This window comes from Gordionus sp. m RMFG-2023, chromosome 3, assembly GCF_954871325.1.
Source record: "Gordionus sp. m RMFG-2023 chromosome 3, tfGorSpeb1-WG-v2, whole genome shotgun sequence".
Taxonomy (NCBI): domain Eukaryota; kingdom Metazoa; phylum Nematomorpha; class Gordioida; order Chordodea; family Parachordodidae; genus Gordionus; species Gordionus sp. m RMFG-2023.
Genome location: NC_088777.1, coordinates 51,019,368 through 51,032,839, shown reverse-complemented (window position 1 = coordinate 51,032,839; position 13,472 = coordinate 51,019,368). Strand labels below are relative to the sequence as shown.

General features: G+C 23.4%; 2 long non-coding RNA genes across 2 annotated transcripts; both read right to left on the bottom strand.

Moving 5' to 3' along the window:
• Positions 1 to 220: 220 nt before the first annotated feature.
• On the bottom strand, positions 221 to 4,219 carry LOC135927668 (uncharacterized). The gene is made up of 3 exons (XR_010572141.1): positions 3,359 to 4,219; positions 439 to 555; positions 221 to 324 (listed from the first exon to the last, which is right to left on the bottom strand). It is a non-coding gene; the product is annotated as an uncharacterized LOC135927668 (long non-coding RNA).
• Positions 4,220 to 4,249: 30 nt separating this feature from the next.
• Positions 4,250 to 7,695, bottom strand: LOC135926486 (uncharacterized). Its single transcript, XR_010571893.1, has 3 exons — positions 7,488 to 7,695; positions 5,487 to 5,565; positions 4,250 to 5,391 (listed from the first exon to the last, which is right to left on the bottom strand). It is a non-coding gene; the product is annotated as an uncharacterized LOC135926486 (long non-coding RNA).
• Between the last annotated feature and the right edge of the window lie 5,777 nt (positions 7,696 to 13,472).

The window sequence follows — 13,472 nt, the reverse complement described above, 5'->3', positions numbered from 1 at the left end:
GTTTTCATTTTTTTTGTTAAATTATAATTAACAGGAATATCTAACGAATCAAGTAAATTTATATTTTGATTTACCTTACCATCATGGTTCATAAGTCGAGCTGAGAATTCAAGACACACTTGCTCTTGTAATAAATATGTCAGATAATAAATTTTAATATTTTTTAAAAACTGCTTCATTGTTTATATTTTCTTCCAAATAAAATTAATAATCATATCAGATCTTCTTAGCGGAACAACATATGTTAAAAGTATAAGATATCAAGCCAAAAATTGAGCGTCGTATCATAGCTTGAATATTTTTCCATACTTTAGGCATCTACACCTATATTTTTAATTTATTTTTGAAACAACAATTTGTAAAATATAAAAAAAAAATATTCAAAAATATTTATTTAAAATTTTTAAACGATTAGAATGCTCTAGTATTTAGCCTTACCGGAAATATATATTCTTCATCATGATTCTACTACTCTCATTTAAGGATGGTCAGAAAATAAATAGTTAGGCCCAATCAAAAATATTTGGTCCCATTTTATTTGCATGGTTGCCAGATCTAAATTTTTTAAAATATAAAATTATAAAGGCATCTTGTTGTTTATTATTTAAAGTTTTAACAGTTTTATTTAGCCTAATAATAATTTTTAATTAATTAAATTAACCTAATTCACTCTATAAAAACTCTTTTTAACTTTGAGAAAAATATATGGTAACTGGATGATGGCACTATCTGAGGACTATCTAAAATATTTTAACAGCGATATATTACATAGTTCAATTCTTTAAAAATAGGTCTTAATAAAGCCAAATCTGAAATATGTGTTTTAATTCAAATTCCTTCTAAGTCTTGGGGTTTAAAATTATAAAAGAAAGGGAACTTAATCTTCTTGGTTCCCCTTTAAGCAGTTTTTCCAACTGTGAGGCATTCATATAAAATTTTTCTAGAGACCTATTAGGGAAATTTAAAAAAAATTATTATTTTTACCAAAAATTTTACATATTTTCTTCTTGTATTTTTGAATAAATTATTTTGTTTTCATCAGTTTTTTATAAATACATTAAAAAATATTTTAAATATCAATATTGAAAGATTTTAACTGAGGTTTCTCTCAATTACCCTTGAAAATAATAGGTTTAAATTTTCCTTTATATGTTATATCTCTTTCTTCATCTGACAGTTTGGATATCTTTAACTTTACCTAAAGCTATGTTACCTACCGTTTGAACATATCAAACAACCTTTAATTTTTTTTAAATACTCTCATTAAATCCCCTTTTGGAATATTTTTAAAATACGAAATGCTGACCATACTAGTGTTTATGAATGGTTTGAAGCATTACTAAGCCTAATAATCTCTTATTAGATAAGCAATTAAGAGTTACTATTGATCACTAATTTGGATGTAATATTGTTCAATCACACATTCATGCATAAAAAATAAAATATCGGTTGATTCAAAAGACATGGTGATAATTTATATATAGTTCAAGGCAGACATGCAAGACGTGCAGCAATTATTAGCTGTTCTCTTCGAGGATCCGATAACCAAATATCCTGGGGTCTGCTAATATATCATCATACGATGAAGTCCAGATAGTTTAACTTCTTTACCTTAATCTTTAGTTAAATCTTTAATTTGGCACTTCACTTGTGTCTCTTCATTTCCAAAAATGTAAATTCTAATTCAGTTAATATAGATGAGAAAGAAAATATAAATAAATATTCTGAATAAACAAATTATGTCTTTTTTTTATACATATGCCATGCGGAACTTTAAATTTTTTTAAAAAATTTAAGGATTTAGCTAGAGGCAATAAAATAAGAGCCCTTACATCAGAACCTAAGAAATTTAGTTTTTTGAAACAAAATAATCATATTACGATTTTTAAAGTTCATGTTTTTTTTTGGAAGTTGTAGTCCCAATTCTATTTTATAAAACAAGCGTTTTTATTTTTAATTTATTATATTTTTATATAATATTATTTTTAATATTACTTTTTTAAAGGGATTAGAATAAAATTATTTGATTTTAATTATATAATTATTGATCATAAATTTATAAATATCATCAAAATAATTTTTATCACATATATAACTAATTAGTGCAACAATTTAAAGAAAGAGCAAGTAATAAATGTCCTTGTTTTATTTATATAAATAAGTATTATAAACCTTATAAATATCTGATGTTATAGGAGTAGCCAGACGGTGGTAAGGGGACAAGAAAAATTATCCCCTTTTGAAATTTGTATGTTCTCGTAAATATCATTTTAGGCTAATATAAATATTCCCATATGCCTACCCTCCCCACCTCCTACTCATTTCAAAAATGTTTACAAAATGTCTATTTACACATGAAAGAAAATTAAGTTGAGCTAATAATTTTTTGAAAAAGATAATTCAATTTTTAGATTATAAAGTGATAAATCTTTAATTATTTTTAAAAAATATAACAAAATCAAAGCCTCAAATAAGTAGTACTAATGATCTCTATCCCTCTTTCCCACCTCTTAACAAAATTCTGACTATGCCTATGACTTATGTATTGAGTATAAAGTTTTCTATAATGAATATAAAAATGACATATTAGCCTTAAGATTCAATAGATTTAATTTGTTATAAAAAAACATCGCAAAGCCCAATTTCGGGAAAAATTTTCTTAAGGATAGACTCAGTGGCAAAGAAGGCACTGGGAATGTTTTTCCACTTCGGAAATCTTTTTAATCTTGTAAATATCATTTTAGGCGAATGAATAAATTTCTCCAACCCTCCACTCTCATATTTCACTAAAAAGATTTATTATATGGCTAAACATTGAAAGAAAAATATTTAAAATTTTTTTTATATAGTCAAAGGCCTGTAATAAGTGGACCTAAAAACCTGCAATATAATATTGACCATTAATCTAAAAATATATATATATTTATTATATAAAATTACTATCAATTTTATTTAGAGAGTGGATTGAATATAAATGGTAGATTTATTAATAAAATGAATTAATTCTAAATTAGAGTAACTAAAATAAATTTACTTACATCCATTTAGATTTAGAAAACATTAAGCCAAGTATATTTCATTATAATTAAAAAAATAAATTTTATAAGATATATTTAAAATTTGGTTAGAGAACAGGCCTGATGAAAAAGGGGAAATTTTATTTGTTTTAAAAATAATTTAATGCAACAATTTTACTATCATTGTTGAGATTGAGAATGAAAATTTTTTATTATGTAATTTATTATGACATCTAAAGTCGCGTGTTCCAAATCTTTTAAAAAGAAATAATTAATCTTGCATATTTAAAAATTTTCACAGTTGAAATTAATTAGTTTCTGTAATAAATAATAATGAATACTTGGCATTATTTGCATTTTTTTACGCCGGCTATAGAATCATAGCTTAGGTTGTGGATTTATACAGGAATAGCCAAGGTTAAGTAATCATATTTTGATCTTTTGAGTCAACCGTAATCTGAGGCATTGAAATTAAGTAGGTTAGAGTCATATCGCAATGAAGTATGAGTCTGTGATCGTGACAAAAGTAATAAGATTACTTGAAGGGGTAGCTCCAAGGAATTGGAGGGAAGTGGGAGGGCAAGGAAAAATCCCACTTAAATCCCCCATTCTGAAATTTGTATATTCTCGATGGCTGACGGAGAGTAGGTAAGGTTACGATCTCATTAATATTTACAAAAAATAGTAAGAGACTTAAATGAACTCGATTAGTTTAATATCCTTGACGGAAAGCCAATCACCTGACTCTAATTTTAATATTATATCAAAATTGGTGAATATATAATATTCTCATATACAATAGCATATTCTTCTTTATTTCAAATCTATAATTTTTTTAAATTCTTATTAATTTTTTAAACCATAATATTTTTTATTATCTCCAATGTAATGTTTTATTATCAAAATCTTTGATTAAGACTGCTATAAAATTTTCAAAATATTCTCAATAAATTATGGGTGCTATTACTTTCTTTATGTTCTCATAATCTCTTTGTTTTCATCTTTTTATTTCCCAAACTTAGAACCTATTTTATTTTTCTAAATTGCTCTAAAAAAATACCTAATCATATCTTTATTTACTTCAGCCATCTGTTTCAACAATTTAAAAATAAAGAATAAAATAGTTGTCATTTTTTTTTACTAATCATCTAATATGATTATTTATATTGTCACTCAATTGTTTGTAAAAAAAATATTAAAAAGTTTAAAATAACTTATGAAAATTGCCATTTTTAAATGCTCGTGATTCATTTTCTTCCAAAACCTATATTTTATTTAATTTAACCCATTCAAAATAGATATATATTCATTTTATAAACTTAATTAGAAATATAAAATTTATACCATAATTGAGCTAGGTTCGAATTCTGAGTCGGGCCAAAGAAAAAAGACACCAACTTTGGGTCAGATTAAAAAAATAGAATATATATTTTACGACGAGTTTGAAAAACGACCATTACATTGGGTCAAAATGGTAATAAAGCCGTCCCAAACTTTAAGTCAAATTCAAAAAAAAAAGCGATCCAGATTTTAAGTCGAGATCTACCTTTAGCTATTACTTGGGTCGAGGTAGAAAAATCGACCTAAATTTTGAGTAGGGTTCGCGAATTGTGTCTTGTTAACAACACTATCTCTACCTAGTTAAATCCAATCCAAAGTTTTTGTAGCGATGAAAATTTTTTAAAAAAATCAAAATAATATAAATTAGTATAAAAAAAAATTTTTAATATAATTTTTGATTTTTTATTTGTTAGCTATAAATAGAAATATTAATAATTCTTTATTTTTTCCTTTCGTGTAAAATAATACATAGCGTTAAAATACTAAATTAAAATAATATAAAATAAAATAAATAAAATATTATATAAAAACCGAGGTGGGACTACAAGTTCCCAAAAAACATGTGTAATTATATTTTAAATTCTAATCCGGTTGATATAGCCGAGAAAAAAAAACAATGAAATATTCCAAATTCACAAATTATATTTTTACACCGATTGTCATCTCTTCCCTTGGACATATGCCAAGTGGAACTTTAAAGTTTTTAAAAAATATAGGGGATAAGATAAGAGTTCTTACATCAGAACCTAAAGAATCTTATTTCTTAATAGAAATATTAGTATTTCAATATATTTATTGAACTATAATTTATAAAAATATATTAATTCAATAATAATTTTTTATCAGCTTTATTAAACAAGGATATTTATTTACTTGAGAGAATACTATTCATTAATAAAATTTAAAACAAACATAATTGGCTCTAAGAGTGGCTATTGCTATCCTTTGCCTTAAATAAAGATCTTAACGAAGATCCTCCCATTTTTTTCATAATTGACTGTCTACGTCTCTTATGAAATTCTTCATCAAATTTCTATTTGTTAAAGTAGAGTAAATTATTGGTATGAAAATATAATCTGATGAATTAGAGACGTATTTGGTAAAATATAATTTCATATTAAAATTTACTTGTTGGATGAAATTTGTGTGATTCCATTAAAAAAATTTGCTATCGGGTAAAGGTTTATGAGTTCTATTGAGTTGGGAACTGATCATATATGGTTTAAATTGTTTATGTATTTAGAATAAAAATAAGTATATATTATATTTATTTATAGCCTACACTCGATGTAACGTTTATTGTTATTATTATTATTATAATATTAAATAATATTATGTTAATAAATTTTTGTGCATATTTAAAAAATTAGACATTTTATAGTGATTATGATTAATATTTGCATATCAAAAATCTCAAGATTTAAATATAATTAATTATAATATGGGACATGTTATTAGTAAAATTAATAAAATACTTACAATTTCTTTATTATACTGAAAAAATATTTCTTTCAATATTATAATTTTTAATAAATAACCAGAGAAATAAATAGGAGCCCTATAAATATATATTATTGAATTTTGCAGAATAAGATTTTCTCATTTTATCCAAGTTATTATTATAAAAATTTTTATTAAAATATTAAAGTTTTCGTGGATCCAAGTTTGAATAATTTTGTACCTATAATAAAGAATATTATAATAAGATATTACAATAGTGTACATTAATTTAATTGGTAATTGCTTGATAAAAAGAATTGTAATTTTCAAAATCAAAAAAATCATTTTCATGATAAGTAGAGTTAGTCAATTAGAAATATAATAAATATTTTATAATCCTTTTTAATATTTAGAAAGTCCAGAAGATATAAGTAAATATAAAAAATTAATTTTTTACAAATAATTCTCATTATAATATATCATTAAATATATGAAAGTTAAATTTTATAAAAAAAAAATCATTGATTATTATAAAACTATGAGAAAAAACCTATGTTTCCGAGATTTTAGACTAAATTTTTCTCAACTCAGTGGCATCTTTAGCCTGTAAAACTCGAGGGAGTCTATTATTTAATAATTTATATAATTAGAAAAAATATTAATTACATCTAAGATATTTCAAAAAAATAGGCGATGGATTTACTTCTCAGATAGTGTTCTGACATTGTTTACTAATAGGTAGAATTGCCAAAAAATATAATAATTTTTACATATTTGAAAATAATTAAATATATACTTGAAATTATTGAAAGCATGAATATATTAATGTTGTTAAAATAACTAAATTTAGACAATTATAAAACAGCGTAGCCATGTTTTTAACCAAAAATATTCCAATAAATCTTTAAGTTGAGACTCAATTTAATAATTCAATTATTTAGGCTAAAACTTGACTAAGGCTCAATATTTAACAACACTTGTAGATATTTTAGAACATTGTCAATACCTTTTATAATAGTTTTCATTTAGCAGAATGCATAATGGAAAACTACTTTGACATCCTCACTATGAAATCTGCCATATATTTAATTTTTTCTTTATCAAGATTTTAAATAGATTCGGAAGGATTTTGTGGCAATATTATCTACAGATTCGTGAGTTCTTTCTGATCACTCAAAAACCTTATATTTATTTGAGTTATAAAGATATCCAATAAAGAGAAGAGACTTATTTTATACTATTCTTTGACTTCCTATATTAATATTGGAAGGATGGGATTGCCTTTCAGTGAGATAGACAAATGTTAAATAGATAGAGCTCTTCATTTACTCAACAATAATATGTAATTTAAGAAATTTGTCATATGCTGCCCTAATTTACTTAATTTTCAATATAATGCGTTCAGCTATTCTTATAATACAATCAAATCGCTGTTATTTTTTTGAAATATTTTACTTTCGTTTTATTAAGGTGATTCAAATGATTTGGTAGAAAATTTTAGAATGTTTGATAAATATAAAGTTAACGAAAATATAAAATCAATATTAATTCGTACAAGTAGCGTGTTTATTTGTATTTAGAATTTGATAAATAAATGCAAATGAATATATATGCGATAAAAGGTAGAAATTATTAGTATAAAATATAAATTAATATATAAAACTGTAATAATTTGAAAAATATATTTACCGGCATCTGATTTTTCTAATTGGGGGGAAGGGTAAGATTTATCCCGGTGCTTGCGCGTCTGAACATAGGCACTTTCACCAAGATATTATCCTCTTGTACAAGGGTATTTTTATAACAAATGGCAGGCATCTTTGTGGAATATCCTTAACTACTTAATCCATTAGATCAAATATTTTTTGAAATAAGAAATCTTTATATCACAATTACATTCTTTTTACGATAAAGCCAATGTTTATAATATTATATTATATTTTACAGAAAATATAACTCAAGAAATATGTAATTTTTAAATAATTCTATATAATATCTAATTTAAATAACTTAATTGTGATTTAATTTTATTCTTATCCTTTTATTTATAATAAGTGAAAAAATCTAAAGATAAACTAGGTATAAATATTTTAATCAGAATATAATTTGATTAAAAACTCATCAACATGATTATTTATTCATTTGTTTATGAGATCAATCTAAATAATAATTACGATGAATTAGATATAGTTTAAAAAAGTCAATCCCAAAAAACATTCACATCTAGTCGACAACAATATTATTATAACAACTGTGGTAACACAATTTCTAGGACAATTAATCAAATGAAATTAGAGAAAATGTTAATTTTTAAAATATTCTTAACATGGTTTTTAAATTTATCCTATTTTAAAACTAGTTTGTATATTATTTATAATTACTCTCTCTATATAATATCAAAATAAATATTCATGAAATAATACTACGTTCATATTCACTTTTTATTTTATCTACCAATAGTGTTAATTAGTTGATTATCTTGGTTTGATTATAGTATTTTTAATCATTATATCTAATTACTCCAGTTAAGAACAGACCAAGATATGCTCGGCTAAAGAATACCGATAATATATTTTATTAGAATAGTTGCAATATTTTTTATAGTGTCAGAATCAGATATTTTATTTTTACTTTAAAAAATTCGAAAGAAAATATGGAATAGGAATTTTAATAAATAATTAATAAAATTTTTATTTAATTTTATAATAAAATAAATTAAAATTTCTTGGATTTGATAATTTGTAAAATTTTATGATTTTTCTCTTTTAAACTCTATACAATTATAATATCTTTTTAAGATTTTCTTTTATTAAATTATATTGAAAACGTCAAATAGTGAAATACAAAATATAATAACAATAGTTGTACTAAAACTTATTTATTAAAATTAACTATTATCAGAATAGCTAAACGTGGTTCACAGATCTTTTTAATGGTTTAAGTTTGTGTTAGATACGTATTTTAATCGTTCAGGTATGTTTGTATTAATAAAACAGGTTAAGTTTAGACTGCTTGAATTAATAATAGAATAGAGGTTTTATAAATTATGCACACAATCATTATCATTTCAATTGTGATTAATTTACACTTTAGCGGAAATCTTAAAAACTGGTAATATAAATAATTACGATTTTATAATTTTGTAACTCAATCTCATAGGGGAAAAAGAATAAATGAATTAATTGAAAATATTCCAATCGCTTAAAATAAAATTTTGGCAGCTTAATATTAATCATTTTTGTAGTAATCTGTTTCCTGATAGTGTCAAGATTTTAAAATTAAAAGTCTATCTAGTTTTATTTTAGTTTAAGGTTTGGGCATTGTCCAGTTGAAAGTTATTAAAAGATTTAATCTGAGATATAGGTAAATAAACATGAGTTTCATTTCGACCCCCTTATTTTTCTAAAATTTGTTCTATATTAAATATCATAAATGGTAGAAAAAAATTTTCAGCCTCCAACTTGCTAATAGCGGCTGGGAAAAATATTGTCAAATGTCAAAAATCTTAAATGATCATAAAATCATTTAGTAATTTTTTCATTCAATTTTTTTTATGTATAGCTTAGGATTAAATTATGATTTCAAAGTTTCAAGGGCCGAGCATGGGTTTAAATAAATGGCATATCATTAGTCAATTGTAAATATTTTTATAAATATTTTATAAATTTTTAAGTGAAATATTTTTAGGCCCAAAAATATTTTATGTATGTAAATAAAAGATTAGAAAATGTCGGTGGGAAGGAAGGGGGGGGGCTATTTAAATTTCTGTAAAATATTTACTTGGTTTCTAAAATTCGTAAATATTTTTTCCTTTATTTAAATGGTAAATTATAATCCATTTAATTTGGATAAGCATATACGTTGGGAAAAAAGAAACTACAATAGATAATAATTTAATGTATTAGAAATTTTCTAAATATAAATATCAATTATTAGGGGTTTCAATCAATAAAAAAAAATGTTCATATCAAATCAATCATGATTTGGCCGAACCCTTTTAATTGTTAAAAATTGCTAGAATTATTTAAATCAGTAAAAATGAGAAAGCCATTTATTTTAGATCGTTTGGACACCGAATAATAGGACCTAAAATGGGAATTTTGATGCCAATAAAATTTTTATATACCTTATATCTCAAAAAATATGTAAAAATAAAATAAATATAAAATTTTATTTTCGGAAAAAAATTTATTCTACCTTATATTTCAAACACTCATGCGAAAATCCTAGAAATGCTATCGGCTCTGAGGCATTTTATACCTAGACTGCGCTATACGAAATTACTACCTATGGTTAAAATTTTATTGCAAACTTACCAATATTAGGAGATTTTAACTTTTGGGCTGCTAAGCAAAGGTGTGGTGTAAAAATCCCGGTTGTTCCGAGAGGATTTAAAAAGAAAAAAATCAAACCAAAATATTTTAGAATTCAGAAATTAAAGGAAGATAAGTTTAATTTCTATTTAATTACAAAACCTGAATAAGAAATAAAAGTTAAGTAATATAATAACATACATGCATCAAATGTAAAATATTAGTTGACTCCAAAGGGAGACATGGTCTAAATTGTATATATAGTCAAGGCAGGCATGCAAGGCATGCACCAATTAATTTAGCTATTAGCCGTTCTCTTACCAGGGCCCGAATACCAAACATCCTGGAGCCTACAAATTTATCGTTAGATGATGGCTTAAGACCAAATGGCTTAACTTCCGTGCCTTGGTCTTTAGGGAAATCCTTAATTTGGGACTTCACATGCGTATCTTCTTTCCCAAAAAATTTAAATTCTAATCCGGATGATATAGCCGAGAAGAAAAATAATGAAATATTCCAAATTCACAAATTATATTTTTACACCGATCGTTATCTCTTCCCTTGGATATGCCAAGCGTAACTTTAAAGTTTTTAAAAAATATAGGGGATAAGACAAGAGCCCTTACATCAGAACCTAAAGAATTTTATTTTTTAAAACAAAACCTTCAAATCACAATTTTAAAATATAATTACTCATGTTTTTTGGGAACTTGTAGTCCCACCTCCGTTTTTATATAATATTGTTTTATTTTATTTTATATTTGATGTGAATCATAAAATTTATATTCAATATGATAGTTTTTTAATTTTAAAAAAAAAAATATATAACCTTATAGTATAATTTTAAAATATTAATTTTTTTTTAAAATATTAATTTTTTTTTAAAATTATAGTTAGCATTTTTAGATAAATAAATATAAAGTCATACCTTTATAAATTATTAAACCGATTCATATTTATGTTTGGTTCTTTCCTTTCAAAATATTCTTATGTAAAGGTTCAAATAAAGTTGGATGTCTGTAATATATAATGGCCTATTTTAGTTTCAAGGTTCGGTTTGGTTTAATTACACCCTGCATAAAATATCAGCATTTTCTATAATGTGCAATGTTTTAATTGTACATAATGAACAGGTTTATCAGAAGGATTATATCAATGTTAATTTTTTTATTAAAATTTTAGCTAAAATGGCTATGGAAATAAGTATCAAAAATTAAATAAATTTATATAGAAAGTAAAATTTTACGTTTCACCTTTCAAATTAAAAGAAAATTTATATAAGACCCAAGCGGGTGGAAAAGACCTTATATTTATAAGTATTTATTAATCCTCAGATAAGATATAAAAGAAGTTACAAGGTGTAAGGTTTATACCCTCACCTTTCTTATAAAAAGAGTTAACCTTAGATATATTTTTCGTTAATTCTTTTCAAAAAAAATAAAATTTTTTACTAAATAATAAAACGTCCCAAAGAAATCAAGAACGTAATGTTTTTATGATTAAAAAGCGATATATTTATTTTAGTTCCTCAATATGTAATTAAAAAGAATAATAATTTTATTTAAGCAGTGTCTAAAACATGAAGAAGAAAAAAAATGACAAAAATCGAAAAATATGATGAAATGTTTTAAATAGCTACAAATTAAAACATGTCGAATTAATTTTTATATCATTTTTTCTTAAATTTTGAATTAATTATACATTTGAGTTAAATTTGTAAAATTTTGCGAATTATTGTCAAATTCTTTTCAAGGCCTTTAAATAATTGATAAACAGTGCTTTTCAGATACACTAAATATTATCTAATTAATTTATTATCTAATTAATTCATTATCTAATGCGACTATATATATGCATTAATATTTGTATTTTTTTAAACAAAGTTACAAATAAAGGTAATAGTTACACTTATAATAAATCATTAAAGAAAATAAATTTTAAAAAATGTAACAAGAAGATATATTAATACTATCAATATTTGATATTTTTTTTAATAAAGTTAAAAATAACGGTAGTTGTTATACTTATATAATATATTAAAATGATAAATCATAAAAATAAATAAATTTTTAAATTATGAGATATATATTAATACAGAAAATACATTATATTATTATGTTGGGTTTAAAGGTCTATTATAGTCAATTTTGAATAATAATTTTGGTTCAACTAACGTTACTATCCCAATTTTCCAAATATAATATATTTTTTATACATGCCTTAATTCAAACTTTAGGGTGTGTCTAACAGACAGTTAACGTCTAGAAATAATCTTCTATAAAATAATCATACATAAATTTTCTCTCGAGATTTTGTGGATGCTAAAGCCTAATTAGCTGAAGAAAAAATAGGAATAATCAAATTTATATATATAAATCTTTATGAAACTTTTTTATCCCTGCACAACACAATAATATAATAAATTAATAATACAAAAAAATTAAGCAAAGATTCATTAGAAAATCTACATTCCATTCTCTCCAACTACTAATAAATCCTATAAAACCAAATATAGGTTCAAAAATTTTATGTAATCAATAAAACAAACATAGCCATCATCCTATAATCTTTAATTTGCTCCTAATTACACTTAAAAACGGAATAGGTATATTAGAATAAGATAACATTCCTTAATATTTAGCCATATTTGACCCAATAGAACTGGTTTAATAACTTGTTAGAAATAAAAGTATTCCCTAAGTATACCTTTTAAACAAAGGCTTATAAGATATTTATCTAAACTCGTATACTATTATAATAATATATATTTAACTATATAAATATTTAAAGAAAAAAATTGGAATGACTTACGTATGCAAAATAATATAAATTTAATATTTAAAAAAAAATCTAATTACAAATTTTAGATTATACATATGTTAAACTATTTAGTAAATATGTGTGGGAATTATTGTATGTTAAATAAATTATAAATATATTATATACTCTGTGATAACTGAAATGAGAAATAATCCAAAATCCTCGCATGATTATTTGGAATCTCTCAATTTTAAACCAATTACCACTGGCGAGTTATAATTAAAATTTGATTTGACAGAATGAATTCCAGCATGATTATCTACATTATAAAAATAAGACAATTTTCACCATAAACATTATTGTATTTTTTTAATTTATATATTTACAAAAATTAAATGTTTTGCTCAAAAATTCTCTGAAATATATGAGCATGCTCTCTACATGTTGGAAGGAATGTATTTCCTGCCAATCAAATTTAAAATTCACCTTCAGTAATTGATTTAAAACTGATTCGGAATCCTAATAAATTCCATATTCTAATATGAAATATACAAATATATTAAAATAACATTAGTCTGGCAAAATTTAGCTTAAAATCCAT